The sequence below is a fragment of the Eurosta solidaginis genome, chromosome 3, assembly GCF_040869045.1.
Source record: "Eurosta solidaginis isolate ZX-2024a chromosome 3, ASM4086904v1, whole genome shotgun sequence".
NCBI lineage: Eukaryota > Metazoa > Arthropoda > Insecta > Diptera > Tephritidae > Eurosta > Eurosta solidaginis.
Window position 1 is genome coordinate 102,240,063 of NC_090321.1, and position 21,768 is coordinate 102,261,830.

The window sequence follows — 21,768 nt, forward strand, 5'->3', positions numbered from 1 at the left end:
ATTCCTAATCTTCGTTGGTCGCGTGGGAATTAGTGGAGGCTCATTCTTGATGCTCCTCAGCTCCAATATATACAAATGGTTCGTAACCAAAAAGTTTCCACACCCTCACCTATGTGCAATGGGAAAGTGACTTCCAACTTGTCAGGAGGCGATGAGTGTGGGTAGGAATTTCTGCCTATATGGTAGTCACGCCTATTGAAGAAAAATGCCCTACAATAATTTCCTATCTAAGGAGATTTAAATGGAAATGTCTTACCTTATTACGCGAACACAAAACCCATGTGGTTTACGGGAACTGTCTGAATATCTTTACTGGAGCTGTCCGTCTGGTATGATGAAAAACAGGAAGGAGAGCTAACTGTAGCCGTTCAGGCTCTTTTATACCCTCGGACTTCCTATCTTTTGGCTTCTGTTTTTGACACTTTCCAAACTTCGTTTGAGAAAATGTTTAATGTCACTTAAATGCGTCTTTTCAATCATTGTAATAAAACTAAGACAGAATGACGTGAAGGATTTGATTTTGCTACTGTTTGCAATTTTTCTAGCCTACGAGACATATTTAACTAACTCTGGCGTATTTCAGCATTTGAAAGTTTCGGACAGATTTACCTTGGAAAAATCCAAGCGATTATTGTTCCCGTTTCAGCCAATAGGTGACAATTTGTCCTTTTTACTAGAGGTAATCAATTAAATGCCCTAGAGCGGCAATAAAGTTCTTAAGTCAATTTCTCGCATGCGAGACATTTTATTTCAAAAGGGGATAGGTACACGCAAAAAGACATATTGCAGCCCAAGCGACCATTATAAAATCCTATAATACGACACCGTAAGACGGAGTATTAGGGGGAACTAACTACGAATGTCCTTAACATGATAAGTACCTATCTCTCTACCTTGAAAATCTTCAAGTTTTTAGTAGCAGTTACCGAGTTTTTTACGAACTCTGCATTTGACAAACAGTGGACCTAGTTTGGCATTAAAATTTTGAGTAAATTTACTTTGGACAAAATTTCGACGATAGACTTCTTGACCTTCCCTGAACGATACCGGCTTTGAGCGCAAGTTATACTGTTTTTCATTGCGTTCATAAGCTTTTCGTATGTTTGCTTGAATATCTTTTCTAAGCAAGGCCAAATTATCTGATCGCGCAGTCGGCACTACTGGCTCTTCTAACAGCGATAACTCCTTCAATAACTTATAATCTGATCCATGCGTTATCATGTCCAATCCGAATAAAGCTCTATATGGAGAACACCCTAGGGATTGATGCAATGATGATCGTAAGGAACATGAAATACTAGTCAGGTGTATGTCCCACTCAGTCTGATCATGCTTCAGGTATGACCTAATAGCGGATAATAGTGAACGATTCACCCGCTCTGCAGCATTACTTTGAGGGGAGTACAACGCAGTATACAAATGATGAATACCAAGCTCTGTCAGGAAGGCGTTAAAGTCGTTAGACTTAAACTGTGTGCCATTATCACTGACTATAGTTTCGGGCACACCCAAACTATGAAATATATTCTTTAACAAAAAGTCTTGGATGGCCGCAGACGTAAACTTTTTAAGGGGTTGTATCCAATGATACTTGCTGAAATGGTCTAAGACGATTAGAATCCCTATATGGCCGGTTTTGCTGCGCGGATACGTGCCAAGCAAGTCAATATAACCGTTGAAACGGTCTATACGTCTGACTATGGGAACCCATGGGTGGACGAAGAGTTACATTTGTGGATTTGTTCTCCTTGCACTTGTCGCACTGAGCTATATAAGCGCGTACATCTTTTGCTAAACCAGGCCAAAAAAGATAACGCCGCAACTTCTCAATGGTCTTCTGTACACCTGCATGAGATGAAGTGCAACTGTCATGGGCCTGCTTGAGCACATCGCTCCTTAGCCTTTCGGGAACCCATAATTTCCAAGAATACTTATCCTCAACTTCATTACCAATTGCATGTTCTGTACGCATATACAAGGACTTGTCTACGATTTTGATATCAGTAAACTTCTCTTTGTTTTCTTGGTATTTAACTTTAAGCTTTGCATAGGCATCGTCGTCAAAAGCATTTGATTCGAGGTCTATTACAAGTCCCATATCCAATTCGGCTATTTCGTCTTCTTCCAGCCGGGACAAAGCATCCGGAACAACATGTTCTTTACCTTTCCTATGGGAAATCGAAAACTTAAATTGTTGCAACCTGAATATCCACCGTGCGAGTCTACCAGATATGTTTTGTTGGCGCATCAGCCATAAAAGACTCGAGTGGTCCGTCACCACCTCAAATTCCTGAAGTTCTAAGTAGCACCTAAATTTCTCAATGGGAAGTATTACTGCCAGACATTCGCGCTCCGTTACGCTATAATTGCGTTGGGCACGGCTCAATTTTTTTGACATGAAAGCGATGGGTTTTTCTTCATTGTCGTCAGACAACTGTACTAGGACAGCTCCGATACCCACATCGCTGGCATCACAGTGTAAATAAAACTTTTTCTCGAAATCGGGATTTGTTAAGACCGGGGCAGAGGTCAATATTTGTTTCAACTGATCCATGGCTCGCTGCGCCTCGGATGTCCATTCAAACTTCTTCTTTGTCGAAAGTACTTCCGTTATGGGATAAGTAAGTTTGGCGAAGTTGTGGATGAATCGACGATACCATCCGCAGACACCGAGAAATCCTCGCACCTGTTTCAGATTTCTTGGCGCAGGCCAATTCAAGATGCAAGCTATCTTTTCAGGGTCTGTACGTATACCTCCACTGCCGATGATATATCCTAGATAGTTAATACTTGTTACGCAAAAGTGACTCTTAGCTACGTTGAGCGTTAAATTGGCTATACGAAACTGCTCAGCGAGGCGAACTAAAACAGCCAGATGTGATGAAAAGTCTTCGGACACAATACATAAATCGTCTAAAAATCCAAACACACAATGTCGGAGGTCTGGCGGTATGATTGTGTCCATCAATCTACACATGGTCGACGGCGCGTTACAAAGGCCGAACGGCATTACCTTAAATTGGTATAGCGGACGACCCGGAACCGTAAAGGCTGTCAAATGTTTAGACTCGGGACTGAGCTCTATTTGCCAATACGCATCCTTTAAATCTAATTTGGTAATTATGTTTGCCTTAGGCAGTATAGAAAAAATACCATCGATGCTAGGTAATGGATACGCATCCTTTTTTGTAGCATCGTTAAGTTTACGAGCATCTAAGCAAAGTCGAACTTTAATAACAAGTCTCATTGGAGAACTCCACGCGCTTTCAGAAGATTCAATCACATCAAGTTCCAGCATACGGTCAATTTGTTGATAAAGAAGCTTTTCCACCGCTGGACTTACTGGGGAAAAAGGCTGTTTAATAGGCTTCGTACTTCCTACATCGATATCATGCTGTATCCATGTAGTGCGACCTAAACCTTCCGAAGCACTGGGAAACAGATGCTGAACTCTTCTAGCTGCTGCTTTTGTGATTGACTCAATGGGTAAAAGTTGACTTCGTCAGATGTAATGGAATCAGGGAATTGTTCGAGGGAACATATGACATTTGGAGCAAGCTCGAAGGCTTTCCAAAAGTCATAGCCTAAAATGAGTTTTTGTTTGATAGATGGTATAACATATAGTTTAATTGGCTTCTGTAGAGACTTATAGGTCATAATAACGTCCAGTACACCTATGATATGCTATTTTCCCCCATCAGCGGTTGTGGCATGTGACTTTAACCGTCTGAATTCAGGAAACCTCGTAAAATCTTCGGACGCAAGCGATGAGCCAATACAACTAATATTTTCACCAGTATCTAACAAACCTAGCTCGGTAAATGTAAGGAAGGAAACCTCGGTGTAGCTACGCAAATCACTTTGGTTGCTAAAGACTGTTGACACTAACAGCTGTTGGTTTCTTTTTACATTTTCGTAAAATGATTTCAGTCTTAAATGTCGTTTACAAATCTTGGGTTTAACATCACTAAAGATTCGATTTCTCACTTGCAAATAATTTTGTAAACGCTCCTCGCAAGCACGAAATCGAATTGCTACATTTTCGGGAATATTTTCCCCATGTGTGGATGAGAATTTTGTTAAAGGCTCCCTTTGTAATAAAGGCAAAAGTAAACTATTTATGCTTGCGGGGGCATCCGGCTGGGATTGGATGCACCCGTGCGTCGGTTTTCCGAAAACTTCCGAACGCATGTTGGACATTGGGGTTTGTACACATTAAGAGCACCACACCCATAACAAAAAATACGACGATCAGCTAGACAGTTTTCCCAGATATGGCCAACCTCATCACAGTTCCAACACTTTAACTTAGCTTGGCTACTGTCAATGGCTGCTAACTCAACTTCCGTTGTTTCATTGTCGGAATGAACTGGCTCTGCTTCATCCAGACTACATACTTGGCGTCTATTGAAATTTGGTTTGGTCCACTAAGCTCTTGTGTCAAGTTTTCACCCATTTTGACCAAACGCCGCAAATGACCAATAGTGTGTACCGGCTGGTACAACAGGTTTTGTCGGGTTTCTAGGCGTAAGTTATGTTTAAGTATCTCTAATAATTCTTCTTCCTTTATTCTGACCGAATATTTGTCAATTAGGGAAGCAACGGCATCATAATACGCCGAAAATTATTCACCAGGCTTTTGCTTCCTGGACCTAACCATTTCTCGACTCATAAAGTCAGAACGATAATATTTGTAATGTTGGCGAAGGGATACACAAATGTTCGACCAAATCATTGACTTGTTTGTGGTATCGCCAATACCACTCTCGTGCTTTTCCAACAAAAAGTATATGTATGTTCTTGCACATAGAAGTAAAATCACTATCTAAAGTTTCATCCGTGAGGGACTTCACGCGATAAATAAATTCTTCGACTCCTAACCCCTCAGAAGATCTATCGAATTGGAGATACCACTTTTGCATGGTGTTTGCAACCTTTCGAGGAACTACCGCTGGCGACTGAATCTCGCGAATCGCAGGTAATAATCCTTGGGTATTGCTAGGGCTAGAACTTGGCTGGGAGTTAGGGTTATTGTTAACATTTAACGTTGACATGATACGGGTGATGGATTGTTCAATCATTCCTTGAACTACGGTGTAGTCTACCTCATTATTTCGACGGGTATTTCCAGAACGATTGGGTCTACCCCGTCTTCTATTTGATTGTCTGGGTGGAGGAACGTGAGTATTATCCAGGCTATGACTATTATCTAATGCAGACGATTGCATTGCGCCAGTCTCGTCGTTACGTTGCTCTTGTACATCTTGAGGTTGTGAAGTCTCAGTTTGATTAAACGCACTCGTCAAACTTCGGGTTATGATTGTTCTATCTGCGGCTGAAGCAGAAGATATCTTTGGAATTGCTCCTGGTGAGCAGTTTCCTACTACTACTTTCAAGTGTCGCTGAGTTATTTCTTTATTGCAAATGTAGCAAACATTATTCTCATCGAACCAACTTTCAAAACACAGTTTATGAAAAAGATTTTTGCAGGGTAGCAAAAAACAAGGGTGAGTATTGTTTATTTCCTGGCTACAAATAGCACATTGGTTTTCTGGGGCAAGTCCTGACCGCGGGGGTTGTTGTGGACTTCTGTGTAAGGGCATTATTTCAAAATAACAAAACTATACTGTTCCTGGGTACGACATGTGTTGATAACAAAAACAAAAAGGTAGTATTATTGACCAATAATACACACTAAATGGATGACCGTGGAAATTTTAATTGGGTTATTGAATCTAAGAACGAAAGGATACTAAATTATTGTTCGGCAAGTGGACGCAAGGCTGCATGCTCACAAGTTCCAGACACAGAAAGAACGTGTATTACGGGAGTCCCTGTCGTGAAGACTTACCTCCGGTGTAAAACACAGATCAATGTCCGTTGATCTTCGGCCCAACAAGTTGGTACCAAATCGGTGAGCTGGGGTGTTCAAGTCAACCAGCCTTGGTTTGGCCGAGGAGGACTATCCATCCTCCTCTTCCATTTTCGGGTAATGGCACCCGGTTGCACGGCAACTCCACCGCGAGTTCCGTGCTTGCCTCAGAGTCCCTCTTTCATTGATTTTGATATCTCGATATCTGATTAACAAGTTAACCAGATTGAGATATTGTGTTTTTGTCGCAATTTAGGGGTGTGACCAACCTTTTCTGTCCTGCAGTGTTACAACAATTTATAAATACATTGTTAACGACGGAGCTTGGTTTTGCTTAGATATTGCTTAAAGGGCCGCACTACGTTGACAAACAAAGTGAGCTTGGCATCCAATTATGCTCCGTCTTAAAACACCATCACAATTTAAATCAAGGGATGTGACCAACCTTTTCCGCACACAGACCTGTGAGTGCCGAGAGCCCGCCTCAACAATGCCCCTCGACATCGCTTGAGGCCACACTACGTTGACAAACATTGTGTGCCATATTGTCTACTATTGGCTTCCATTTTTGCTACTAATTTCGCTCCAATTTCCACTCAATTACGCAACAATTATGCACCGATTTGCCTCCAAATAAACTCCTACCACAATTAAGGGATGTGCCCAACCTTTTCCGCTCACAGACCTGTAAGTACCGAGTACCTGCCCCAGCAACATCTTTGCATTGCAGTCCGCCACACTGCAGTGATTTGACAACGTCAAATCTTGCCACATATAGGATGTGGCCATCCACACAGCGAACGCCTCTTATTCGCTTACGCAGTCTAAAGCAACCTCAAACATCTCAAAAGACGAGATGAGCACCGGCCCACTCGTACAATTATCGATTGTTTTTCGGCTGACGATAGACATGCGTTCTTTCACCATCTTTCGTCAACTTATTTGCAGCATTTTGTCACAAATTAAGGGATGTGACCAACCTATCATCTGCCCCTCAGGGTCAGTTTCTCAATGAAATTGGAACTGCCGTGGCAAGCATGAGACCGAATTCCCTTGGGTTTGCACGCCCCAAGGGAAAACAAGTCTACTCAGAGCGTGTGTCATAAGTGAACTCTATTTGAAACCACAGCCACCGCGATGCTCCCACAAGGGGGCCATCCCAGGACAGGAGGTGAGACCTGAGTACAAAGCATCGTTCGAGGCAGTGCACCAGATCACACTAGCTTCTCCTGCTCCCGCGGTAGCAGTTTTTGTAAAGACCTTGCCTAGGGTCTCACAGGGTGATACACCGCGTCCACCCTGCTACCTTTCGAGTAAAACACCTTACTCATGGATTGGGTACCCATGGTATTATGGTCGCCTTTTACGACCGGTATACCTACCGTGGGCATATTCTAACCCCTAACCCACAGGGGGAAGTTCCAGACAACAATTAGAACATTACAAAATGAGGATCCAAGCCATATGTAAACCTATTCGAGATTATGACAATTGAAAGTTAGAATCAATCCATCCGCTAAGCAAGGAAAAATATATTTTAGGGCCAATCAGTACTGGTATCCAGCTTTCTCCAAATACTCAGTATTTTGTAATTGTATTAAACAGTATTGCCAAGCAATAACGTAACAGACCGATAATGCTTCCAATGCCTAAGAAGACAAGCGAGCAAAATTGTGGTGTGAGTTTCAGTAATATTTATAGCGGGTGTTATTTGCTATACTAGTATACTGAATTAATGAAAGGCTAGAAAAGAATAATAAAATTCTCGGCATGGTATACAGGCTGCATCACCAGCATCGTAGTTTTATCAAACTAGACTATCCATTCCCACATCTCCACTTGCGGAAGTTAGACGAAACCCATCTAAACAACATCGGCAGGTGTGATGCGATATTAGTTTAATATGAATAATTCAATAACAATTTACATTAACACAACCAAAAGGTGTGCGGCAGCTAATAAAAAGCTAATTATTGATCTACATATGTGTGTGTACGTCTACACACGATCATATTCAAATCAACAGAGTTTGCATCTCAACATTTGGGAAGGCAATCGCTGGCCTTAGCGAGCCTTAGCTTGCAACAGCTGGCATTAGCTGACCCAAAAGCTTACATTCGCTAGCCACACACGTTGGGCGCCAAAAATTTATGTAACCTGCCCCGAAGAGAAGGGTTATATAATGTTTGTATTTGTGTGTGATTCCCCATACATGTACGCATACACATATGAAGAGGCACGTTACCCTTGGGTGGAATTCTGGTAACCACACAGGCAGTTGAGAGGTCACGGCGGGGGAGTCCTCTTGACCGTAGCTCTTTCGGGATGGGGTGGGTTTTTGCCATGTCTCAACCGACATTACATAAAGTTTAATTTTAGGACTCCAAACCAGAATCTAAATACAGGAGCTACACTCCCTTTACTCAAAAACTAGATACATATGTACGAAAGGAAACAAAAAAAACGAGATCGGTAACTAACCAACTCAAAAGAACCAAACAACGAACTTTAAATGCTAAGGAGGTGAAAGCGGACATCTGTTTACGTGAATATTGGGGCGAGGTCTAAACTGATAGTCGACACTCGCTGTCTTTACCCTACCCTACCATGATCTTTGATGCGAATGGAATTCGAAGATCCCGAAAAAAAACGTATACTACCTTTTATGTCATCAACACATTTGCCTCCAGGAACATACAAAAACTTACAGATCCATATTTTCAAGTTGATAACAATTCATCGTTTATTTTAATTGCTCGACTACAATCAAAAATTCAATCCTTAATGGAAAGATATTTAGGATTAACCTTAGTTCTTAATATTCGTCACTAAAATATATACACTTTTTAGGACAGCCCTAATATTACACGCTTATTAGCGGCTTATGTAGAAAGTTGTTAGTTATACTGATTATAATTTAACTCTCTTTTAGGTGGCTAGTCATACCAGGCTATCATAAAAAACACTAGCTTACGTATTTTTACTTATATTTAGGGGTCATATTTAGGTACCACTGTTTTTTTTGTTTCGATTTTTCCCTTCTTCTTTTTTTTTTTTTTCAACTACAACTAGGATATGTTTATAGGTAAGTACATAAATGTGTATGTGCATAGACTAAGATCAGCTGGGGGCATTCCATAACAAAATGGTATTTTCAACAATTATAATAAATTAAATTTTTTTTCTCTTAAGGCTTATAACTTCCATGCGGGTTAAAAATTTTGGACCGAAACCATAATTGAATAGAAAACCTTTCCATTCTCTAGCGTAATAAATTGATTTAAATAAATTAACATGATTTTCAAAAACTATTAACCAAATGAATGACGTAACATGTACGTTAGAACATTAATATCCAAATAAATTCATATCATTAAAGTACAGCAGATCAATTGGCAAAAGCATTCTTGACGATAGGTAGTTTACTGAAAATACCTGGGCGTCATAAAAATTACTAACTGACTTTATTTTCTTATATTTTTGGGTAAAAGTTTTTTTTTGTTTTTCTTTAACTTATATTCGGAAATAAATTTATATTTACGTGCATAAGTATGTATGTAGGTAGGTAAACTAATAGGAGGGGGGAGTTCCACGAAAAATGGGTTTTAAAAATGTGTTAAACTTTTATACTTTCAACACTTATAGAAAATTGTTGAACAGAAACGTACTCTATAACAATTTATCAATATTATCTATTGTTACGAGGTATATTTAAATTTACCCGGTTTGAGCAAAGACAAAGAATATAAAACAAACTTACGGACGGAAGTTCATATGAGCAAAAGGTAACTCAGTCATCATATGGCAAAATTATATATATTTACTCGATTGAAATTACTGGACATACCAGGGCATCATAAGCCAACAACAAGCTACACTCTGCAACGAATTTTTGTTGCCCTCTTTGCTTTAGGTATTTACATGAAGTTTTTGTTTTCCTATTTAGTTAAACTTGTACAAGAAAAATTATATGCCGGTTCATAGCTATGTAGAAATGTATGTATATTTGCATCAGAGGGGCATGCCAAAATTATTTGGTTGATTTTACATTATTAAAAAAAATCTTTTTTTTTTGTTTGTTTTTTTTTTTTCTTTTTTTAGGTTTGGTAGCAAAATTTACGAACTTTAACTAAACATACTACAGTCAAAAATTAATTGGTTCGGAAGAACGATAGACTGTACTTTTGTACATGATAATGATGATTGTCTCTCTTTTTTTTCCTTTTTTTTTATACTCAGTTGAGCAGAGCTCACAGAGCATATTAAGTTTGATTGGATAACGGTTGGTTGTACATATATAAAGGAATCGAGATAGATATAGACTTCCATATATCAAAATAATCAGGATCCAAAAAAAATTTGATTGAGCCATGTCCGTCCGTCCGTCCGTCCGTCCGTCCGTCCGTCCGTCCGTTAACACGATAACTTGAGTAAATTTTGAGGTATCTTGATGAAATTTGGTATGTAGGTTCCTGAGCACTCATCTCAGATCGCTATTTAAAATGAACGATATCGGACTATAACCACGCCCACTTTTTCGATATCGAAAATTTCGAAAAACCGAAAAAATGCGATAATTCATTGCCAAATGCGGTTAAAGCGATGAAACTTGGTAGATGGGTTGACGTTATGACGCAGAATATAAAATTAGTAAGATTTTGGACAATGGGCGTGGCACCGCCCACTTTTACAAGAAGGTAATTTAAAAGTTTTGCAAGCTGTAATTTGGCAGTCGTTGAAGATATCATGATGAAATTTGGCAGGAACGTTACTACTATTACTATATATGTGCTAAATAAAAATTAGCAAAATTGGATGAAGAACACGCCCACTTTTTAAAAAAAAATTTTTTTTAATTCAAATTTTAACAAAAAATTTAATATCTTTACTGTATATAAGTAAATTAAGTCAAAATTCAACTCCAGTAATGATATGATGCAACAAAATACAAAAATAAAAGAAAATTTCAAAATGGGCTTGGCTCCGCCCATTTTCATTTAGTGTGTCTAAAATTTTTTTAATGCCCTAAGTCGAACAAAAATTTACCAATCCTTTTGAAATTTGGTAGGAGCATAGGTTCTATGACGTTACCTGTTCTCTGTGAAAATGGTCGAAATCGGTGGAAGCCACGCCCAGTTTTTATACACAGTCCACCGTCTGTCCTTCCGCTCGGCCGTTAACACAATAACTTGAGCAAAAACCGATATATCTTTACTAAACTTAGCCCACGTACTTATCTGAACTCACTTTATCTTGGTATAAAAAATGGCCGAAATCCGACCATAACCACGCCCACTTTATCGATATCGAAAATTACGAAAAATTAAAAAAATGCCATAATTCTATACCAAATACGAAAAAAGGGATGAAACATGGTAACTGGATTGGTTTATTGACGCAAAATATAACTTTGGAAAAAACTTTGTAAAATGGGTGTGACACCTACCATATTAAGTAGAAGAAAATGAAAAAGTTCTACAAGGCGAAATCAACAGGCCTTGGAATCTTGGCAGGAATACTGTTAGTGTTATTGAATATATAAATAAATTAGCAGTACCCGACAGATGATTTTCTGGATCACCTGATCCACATTTGGTCGATATCGCGAGAACGCCTTCACATATACATCTAAGGGCCACTCGCTTTTAAAACCCTCATTAATACCTTTAATTTGATATCCATATCGTACAAACACATTCTAGAGTCAACCCTGGCCCACCCTAATGGCGATATCTCAAAAAGGCGTGCACCTATAGACCTAATGCCCACTCCCTCTTAAAATGCTCAGTAACACCTTTCGTTTGATACCCATATCGTAAAAACATTCTAGAGTCACCCCTGGCCCACCCTAATGGCGATATCTCGAAAAGGCGTCCACCTATAGACCTAATGTCCACTCCCTCTTAAAATGCTCAGTAACACCTTTCCTTTGATACCCATATCGTACAAACATTCTAGAGTCACCCCTGGCCCACCCTAATGGCGATATCTCGAAAATGCGTCCACCTATAGACCTAATGCCCACTCCCTCTTAAAATGCTCAGTAACACCTTTCGTTTGATACCCATATCGTACAAACATTCTAGAGTCACCCCTGGCCCACCCTAATGGCGATATATCGAAAAGGCGTCCACCTATAGACCTAATGCCCACTCCCTCTTAAAATGCTCAGTAACACCTTTCGTTTGATACCCATATCGTACAAACACATTCTAGAGTCACCCTGGCCCACCCTAATGGCGATATCTCGAAAAGGCGCCCACCTATAGACCTAGTGCCCACTCCCTCTTAAAATGCTCAGTAACACCTTTCGTTTGATACCCATATCGTACAAACATTCTAGAGTCACCCTTGGTCCACCATTATGGCGATATCTCGAAAAGGCGTCCACCTATAGAACTAAGGATTACTCCCTTTTAAAATACTCATTACCACCTTTCATTTGATACCCATATCGTACAAACACATTGCAGAGTCACCCCTGGCCCACCCTAATGGCGATATCTCGAAAAGGCGTCCACCTATGGACCTAATGCCCACTCCCTCTTAAAATGCTCAGTAACACCTTTCGTTTGATACCCATATCGTACAAACACATTCTAGAGTCACCCCTGGCCCACCCTAATGGCGACATTTCGAAAAGGCGTCCACCATAGACCTAATGCCCACTCCCTCTTAAAACGCTCAGTAACACCTTTCATTTGATTCCCATATCGTACAACTAGAGACACCCCTGGTGCACCTTTATGGCGATATCTCGAAACGGCGTCCACCTAGGGAACTAAGGATCACTCCTTTTCAAAATACTCATTAACAGCTTTCATTTGATACCCATATCGTACAAACATATTCTAGAGTCACCCCTGGTCCACCTTTATGGGGATTTCTCGAAAAGGCGTTCACCTATAGAACTAAAGCCCATTCCCTTTTAAAATACTCATTATCACCTTTCATTTGATACCCATATCGTACAAACACATTCTATAGTCAGCCCTGGTCCACCTTTATGGCGATATCCCTAAATGGCGTCCATCCATAGAACTATGGCCTACTCTCTCTTAAAATACTCTTTAATACCTTCCATTTGATACACATGTCATACAACCACATTCCAGGGTTACCCTAGGTTCATTTTCCTACATGGTGATTTTCCTTATTTTGTCTCCATAGCTCTCAACTGAGTATGTAATGTTCGGTTACACCCGAACTTAGCCTTCCTTACTTGTTTTATAATAAATTTAATTTTTTTTCTCTTAAGGCTTATAACTTCCATGTGGGTTAAAAATTTTGGACCGAAACCATAATTGAATAGAAAACCTTTCCATTCTCTAGCGTAATAAATTGATTTAAATAAATTAACATGATTTTCAAAAACTATTAACCAAATGAATGACGTAACATGTACGTTAGAACATTAATATCCAAATAAATTCATATCATTAAAGTACAGCAGATCAATTGGCAAAAGCATTATTGACGATAGGTAGTTTACTGAAAATACCCGGGCGTCATAAAAATTACTAACTGACTTTATTTTCTTATATTTTTGGGTAAAAGTTTTTTTTTTGTTTTTCTTTAACTTACATTCGGAAATAAATTTATATTTACGTGCATAAGTGTGTATGTAGGTAGGTAAACTAATAGGAAAGGGGGAGTTCCACGAAAAATGGGTTTTAAAAATGTGTTAAACTTTTATACTTTCAACACTTATCGAAAATTGTTGAACAGAAACGTACTCTATAACTATTTATCAATATTATCTATTGTTACGAGGTATATTTAAATTTACCCGGTTTGAGCAAAGACAAAGAATATAAAACAAACTTACGGACGGAAGATAATATGAGCAAAAGGTAACTCAATCATCATATGGCAAAATTATATATATTTACTCGATTGAAATTACTGGACATACCAGGGCATCATAAGCCAACAACAAGCTACACTCTGCAACGAATTTTTGTTGCCCTCTTTGCTTTAGGTATTTACATGAAGTTTTTGTTTTCCTATTTAGTTAAACTTGTACAAGAAAAATTATATGCCGGTTCATAGCTATGTAGAAATGTATGTATATTTGCATCAGAGGGGCATGCCACAATTATTTGGTTGATTTTACATTATTAAAAAAAATCTTCTTTTTTTTTTGTTTGTTTTTTTTTTTTCTTTTTTAGGTTTGGTAGCAAAATTTACGAACTTTAACTAAACATACTACAATCAAAAATTAATTGGTTCGGAAGAACGATTTTTTTTTAGGATTTTTTATACATTTTACATAATAAAGTAGGTTGTTTGGTTTGTATTAACGCAACCCAACCAAATAATTATGGTAAATAATTAAATTTTAAAGAAAAAGGAATGTAAGCGATTGAACGTACATGTTTTTAACTTAATGTGCCCATCTCGGCTATGTAGACCCTTTTTAGCTACAAAACGATTTTTACGAATTTACATACATAAGTACGCACAACAGGTGTACCGATGTATGTACATACGTTTGTAAAGTAGGTGGGTAATTATGCCCACTAGTATGCCGATTTGTCTTGGTTGCAAATCAAAGCAAAAAATTTAAACAATAACAAAGGCAACATAGATATTGGTACAATATTACTTACATGTTTTATTGTGATAGGTATATATGTGGGTGATGCAATCCAGCGATGAAAGGCCTTTTAGCGGTGTTGATGCAGTTGGAATATCTGTTGGACAAATTACTTGCTTTGGTTTTGTTTTTGGGCTATGATGTAGCTGCATCACGCTGGAACCCGCTTTGAAAAAATCCAAATTTTTTTTGTGATTTCTATAACTACAAACAATGCAATTGATTGTAGTGAAATTCATTTTTTTGTAGTTCTTATAGTTACTCCGAAAATATAATACATTGTGCGGAAACCAAGCAATTTAAGTAAATTTGGTTTTTTTGTTTTTGAAATACGTTTTAAATCGTTTTTAGTTTTTCATACGAAAAAAATTTTTTTTTTTGGTCCGCAGGTTTCGCAGATATCGCTAACGCATCTCAAAAAAACCAAGAACGCAGCAATTTGGAAGCACTAAAAGTAATTTTCCTATAACTACAAACGATGAAATTGATTGTAGTGAAATTCATTTTTTTTGTAGTTTTTATAGTTACTCCGAAAATATAATACATTGTGCGGAAACCAAGCAATTTAAGCAAATTTGGGTTTTTTATTTTTGAAATACGTTTTAAATCGTTTGTAGTTTTTCATAGGAAAAAAAATTTTTTTTTTTGGTCCACAGGTTTCGGAGATATCGCTAACGCATCTCAAAAAAACCAAGAACGCAGCAATTTGGAAGCACTAAAAGTACATTTCCTATAACTACATACGATGAAATTGATTGTAGTGAAATTAATTTTTTTGTAGTTCTTATAGTTACTCCAAAAATATAATACATTGTGCGGAAACCAAGCAATTTAAGTAAATTTGGTCTTTTTCTTTTTGAAATACGTTTTAAATCGTTTGTGGTTTTTCATACGAAAAAAAATTTTTTTTTGGTCCACAGGTTTCGGAGATATCGCTAACGCATCTCAAAAAAACCAAGAACGCAGCAATTTGGAAGCACTAAAAGTACATTTCCTATAACTACAAATGATGAAATTGATTGTAGTGAAATTCATTTTTTTGTAGTTCTTATAGTTACTCCGAAAATATAATACATTGTGCGGAAACCAAGCAATTTAAGCAAATTTGGGTTTTTTATTTTTGAAATACGTTTTAAATCGTTTGTGGTTTTTCATAGGAAAAAAAAATTTTTTTTTTGGTCCACAGGTTTCGGAGATATCGCTAACGCATCTCAAAAAAACCAAGAACGCAGCAATTTGGAAGCACTAAAAGTAAATTTCCTATAACTACAAATGATGAAATTGATTGTAGTGAAATTAATTTTTTTGTAGTTCTTACAGTTACTCCAAAAATATAATACATTGTGCGGAAACCAAGCAATTTAAGTAAATTTGGTCTTTTTCTTTTTGAAATACGTTTTAAATCGTTTGTGGTTTTTCATACGAAAAAAAATTTTTTTTTTGGTCCACAGGTTTCGGAGATATCGCTAACGCATCTCAAAAAAACCAAGAACGCAGCAATTTGGAAGCACTAAAAGTACTTTTCCTATAACTACAAACGATGAAATTGATTGTAGTGAAATTCATTTTTTTGTAGTTCTTATAGTTACTCCGAAAATATAGTACATTGTGCGGAAACCAAGCAATTTAAGCAAATTTGGGTTTATTCTTTTTGAAATGCGTTTTAAATCGTTTGTAGTTTTTCATAGGAAAAAAAAATTTTTTTTTTGGTCCACAGGTTTCGGAGATATCGCTAACGCATCTCAAAAAAACCAAGAACGCAGCAATTTGGAAGCACTAAAAGTACATTTCCTATAACTACAAATGATGAAATTGATTGTAGTGAAATTCATTTTTTTGTAGTTCTTATAGTTACTCCGAAAATATAATACATTGTGCGGAAACCAAGCAATTTAAGCAAATTTGGGTTTTTTATTTTTGAAATACATTTTAAATCGTTTGTGGTTTTTCATAGGAAAAAAAAATTTTTTTTTTGGTCCACAGGTTTCGGGGATATCGCTAACGCATCTCAAAAAAACCAAGAACGCAGCAATTTGGAAGCACTAAAAGTACTTTTCCTATAACTACAAACGATGAAATTGATTGTAGTGAAATTAATTTTTTTGTAGTTCTTATAGTTACTACGAAAATATAATACATTGCAAAATTGGGAAATTCGAATACACCCGGTTGGGTATTCCAAACAATGATTTTTGCACAGCAAATGGGTTCTTTGAATAATTCTCTCGATTTAAATTACAAGCATATTAAAGTTTTTGAATGTGCAAGTAAATATTGTTGCTTACAATTCATATGTTCAAAAATAAAACAAACTTCATTTCAGCATACCCCTTCTAACAAAAATTATTCTTACGCTCAAGCAAATGTACGTACATACATATGTATGTATGCTCATATGTAAGCTAAGAAATGTATGAACATGGTAATGTATCTGCTATGACGATCGTAGCGTATAAACAAACTTAGATATATATGCAAACACATACATATATTCTTAAACTAAAGATCAACCAACACCCCACTTCACACCCACCTCATTGATACCAATATATCCAAGCATAAGCTAACATATGTATGTTTGTACATTCACATGTTCAAAAAAAAAAACAAACTTCTATTCAACCAACCACTTCCAACAAAAATTATTCTTACGCACAAGCATGTGTACATACATACATATGTATGTTCTAATGTAAATCACAAAATCCTGAAAACTAGCTTCCTCTTTTTCATTCATAATGCTTCTTCTTAAGTTGTCCAAATTGGTGATGCAATTTGGCAATATGGCATTTGATAAAATCGTCAAAAGAAAAATGTTTGTGATTTTATAAATACCAACTTCGATGCATATTGAGGGCTTTCATTATAACGCGCATAACTACTTCCGTAACTAGGCACTTTTCCTATGAAATAATACCAAACTATTTATATGCCCTAATCGAAGTAATAATATGGTAGTAAAAAATGCAAATAAAGATGCGAGTATATTGCCCAATAAATGCCCAGTAACGTATTAGCAATATAATCTAAAAATTTTCATGCATTGTTCATATACATTTTTGCAAATAATTTTCCAATATGCCGAATTGCCGAGCTGGCAGAGCTTATGGAAATTTTAATTTGCTATTTGAAAAACCTGATCTTATTCTGTCGAAAAATTGTTCGCGCAGTCGAACAACCAAGTTTTCAGCAGCTGTGTTGCAGTTAATATATAAAAGTCGAGTTTTACCCGTTTCTGGCCCGAATTCGCACTGTGACGTCATATTGTATATGCTGACTTGTTTATCACATGTCAGTACAAAGTAAGAATTTTACACTATTTTCATAGATAAAAAGTAATAAATGGGAGGGGCGAAATGAATTAAAGTAATTTTGCCAAGAAAAATAACATTATGTCGCAAAAGAGCAATAAATTCCTTTATTTTAGTATTAATAATAAATTCCCCTTTTAGCTGTCATTTGATTAAAGCTGCAAACGGCAACACTTTTAACCACCGACGACACATAATTTGGCTCGTGCCTATTGTATTTCGTTGGCTAATTGCTACGAGCATTCATATGTATATATATATGTCTGTATACGCGGATTTACATAAAGTCTTTGGTCGCTTTAGAACGTAGCAAGCGGCAAGTTTTTTTCTTCTTATCTCAAGACGCTGCCACAGCATCAAAGCGACCAAAGTATTTATTTATATCTGCCTTTACTTTGGAGTATTATTGAATATGTATGTATGTACATTTCTAATTTGGTTCATATTTTCATACATATACATTCAATGATACAATGCTCAAAAGCTGATCGACAGGCACAGGCTTCTGTGTACATATGCACATACGTATTTAAGGGTGGAATTGATGCTAGTCAAGTGCTCTTTGACTTGGCTTATCAAACTACAAATGATGAAATTAATTGTAGTGAAATTAATTTTTTTTATAGTTTGCATAGTTACTCCGAAAATATAATACATTCTGCGGAAACCAAGCAATTTAAGTAAATTTGTTTTTTTTCTTTTTGAAATACGTTTTAAATCGTTTGTAGTTTTTCATACGAAAAAAAATTTTTTTTTTGGTCCACAGGTTTCGGAGATATCGCTAACGCATCTCAAAAAAACCAAGAACGCAGCAATTTGGAAGCACTAAAAGTACTTTTCCTATAACTACAAACGATGAAATTGATTGTAGTGAAATTCATTTTTTTGTAGTTTTTATAGTTACTCCGAAAATATAATACATTGTGCGGAAACCAAGCAATTTAAGCAAATTTGGGTTTTTTCTTTTTGAAATACGTTTGAAATCGTTTGTAGTTTTTCATAGGAAAAAAATTTTTTTTTGGTCCACAGGTTTCGGAGATATCGCTAACGGATCTCAAAAAAACCAAGAACGCAGCAATTTGGAAGCACTAAAAGTACATTTCCTATAACTACAAACGATGAAATTGATTGTAGTGAAATTCATTTTTTTGTTAGTCTTATAGTTACTCCGAAAATATAATACATTGTGCGGAAACCAAGCAATTTAAGCAAATTTGGGTTTTATCTTTTTGAAATGTGTTTTAAATCGTTTGTAGTTTTTCATACGAAAAAAAATTTTTTTTTGGTCGACAGGTTTCGGAGATATCGCTAACGCATCTCAAAAAAACCAAGAACGCAGAAATTTGGAAGCACTAGAAGTACTTTTCCTATAACTACAGACGATGAAATTGATCGTAGTGCAATTCATTTTTTTGTAGTTTTTATAGTTACTCCGAAAATATAATACATTGTGCGGAAACCAAGCAATTTAAGCAAATTTGGGTTTTATCTTTTTGAAATGTGTTTTAAATTGTTTGTAGTTTTTCATACGAAAAAAAAATTTTTTTTGGTCCACAGATTTCGGAGATATCGCTAACGCATCTCCAAAAAACCAAGAACGCAGCAATTTGGAAGCACTAAAAGTACTTTTCCTATAACTACAAACGATGAAATTGATTGTAGGGAAATTCATTTTTTTGTAGTTTTTATAGTTACTCCGAAAATATAATACATTGTGCGGAAACCAAGCAATTTAAGCAAATTTGGGTTTTTTCTTTCTGAAATACGTTTTAAATCGTTTGTAGTTTTTCATAGGAAAAACATTGTTTTTTTTTTTGTCCACAGGCTTCGGAGATATCGCTAACGCATCTCAAAAAAACCAAGAACGCAGCAATTTGGAAGCACTAAAAGTACATTTCCTATAACGACAAACGATGAAATTGATTGTAGTGAAATTCATTTTTTTGTCGTTTTTATAGTTACTCCGAAAATATAATACATTGTGCGGAAACCAAGCAATTTAAGCAAATTTGGGTTTTTTCTTTTTGAAATGCGTTTTAAATCGTTTGTAGTTTTTCATAGGAAAAACAATTTTTTTTTGGTCCACAGGTTTCGGAGATATCGCTAACGCATCTCAAAAAAACCAAGAACGCAGCAATTTGGAAGCACTAAAAGTACATTTCCTATAACTACAAACGATGAAATTGATTGTAGTGAAATCCATTTTTTGTAGTTTTTATGGTTACTCCGAAAATATAATACATTGTGCGGAAACCAAGCAATTTAAGCAAATTTGTTTTTTTCTTTTTGAAATACGTTTTAAATCGTTTGTAGTTTTTCATACGCAAAAAAATTTTTTTTTTGGTCTACAGGTTTCGGAGATGTCGCTAACGCATCTCAAAAAAACCAAGAACGCAGCAATTTGGAAGCACTAAAAGTACTTTTCCTATAACTACAAACGATGAAATTGATCGTAGTGAAACTCATTTTTTTGTGGTTTTTATAGTTACTCCGAAAATATAATACATTGTGCGGAAACCAAGCAATTTAAGCAAATTTGGGTTTTTTCTTTTGAAATACGTTTTAAATCGTTTGTAGCTTTTCATACGAAAAAAAATTTTTTTTTGGTCCACAGGTTTCGGAGATATCGCTAACGCATCTCAAAAAAACCAAGAACGCAGCAATTTGGAAGCACTAAAAATACTTTTCCTATAACTACAAACGATGGAATTGGTTGTAGTGAAATTCATTTTTTTGTAGTTTTTATAGTTACTCCGAAAATATAATACATTGTGCGGAAACCAAGCAATTTAAGCAAATTTGGGTTTTTTCTTTTTGAAATACGTTTGAAATCGTTTGTAGTTTTTCATAGGAAAAAAATTTTTTTTTGGTCCACAGGTTTCGGAGATATCGGTAACGCATCTCAAAAAAACCAAGAACGCAGCAATTTGGAAGCACTAAAAGTACATTTCCTATTACTACAAACGATGAAATTGATTGTAGTGAAATTCATTTTTTTGTAGTTCTTATAGTTACTCCGAAAATATAATACATTGTGCGGAAACCAAGAAATTTAAGCAAATTTGGGTTTTTTCTTTTTGGAATACGTTTTAAATCGTTTGTAGTTTTTCATACGAAAAAAAATTTTTTTTTTTGGTCCACAGGTTTCGGAGATATCGCTAACGCATCTCAAAAAAACCAAGAACGCAGCAATTTGGAAGCACTAAAAGTACTTTTCCTATAACTGCAAACGATGAAATTGATTGTAGTGAAATTCATTTTTTTGTAGTTTTTATAGTTACTCCGAAAATATAATACATTGTGCGGAAACCAAGCAATTTAAGCAAATTTGGGTTTTTTCTTTTTGAAATACGTTTAAATCGTTTGTAGTTTTTCATAGGAAAAAAAAATTTTTTTGGTCCACAGGTTTCGGAGATATCGCTAACGCATCTCAAAAAAACCAAGAACGCAGCAATTTGGAAGCACTAAAAGTACATTTCCTATAACTACAAACGATGAAATTCATTGTAGTGAAATTCATTTTTTTGTAGTTCTTATAGTTACTCCGAAAATATAATACATTGTGCGGAAACCAAGAAATTTAAGCAAATTTGGGTTTTTTTATTTTTGGAATAGGTTTTAAATCGTTTGTAGTTTTTCATACGAAAAAAAAATTTTTTTTTGGTCGACAGGTTTCGGAGATATCACTAACGCATCTCAAAAAAACCAAGAACGCAGCAATTTGGAAGCACTAAAAGTACTTTTCCTATAACTACAAACGATGAAATTGATCGTAGTGCAATTCATTTTTTTGTAGTTTTTATAGTTACTCCGAAAATATAATACATTGTGCGGAAACCAAGCAATTTAAGCAAATTTGGGTTTTTTCTTTTTGAAATACGTTTTAAATCGTTTGTAGTTTTTCATACGAAAAAAAATTTTTTTTTGGTCCACAGATTTCGGAAGGTTTCGGAGATATCGCTAACGCATCTCAAAAAAACCAAGAA

At 36.2% G+C, this 21,768-nt stretch overlaps 1 protein-coding gene across 12 annotated transcripts in view; it reads right to left on the reverse strand.

Moving 5' to 3' along the window:
• The window catches only part of Rgk2 (Rad, Gem/Kir family member 2), a 694,072-nt gene that overhangs the window by 602,358 nt on the left and 69,946 nt on the right, over window positions 1-21,768 (reverse strand). For 5 of the 12 annotated variants that reach the window (XM_067772880.1, XM_067772883.1, XM_067772873.1 and 2 more), the window contains exon 2: window positions 14,485-14,675. The exons of 5 other annotated variants lie outside the window; for them this stretch is intronic. The gene's annotated coding sequence lies outside the window, so the exon portion shown is untranslated. The remainder of the gene's footprint in view (window positions 1-14,484; window positions 14,676-21,768) is intronic. 2 more of the 12 variants (XM_067772877.1, XM_067772878.1) reach the window with 2 other exon arrangements.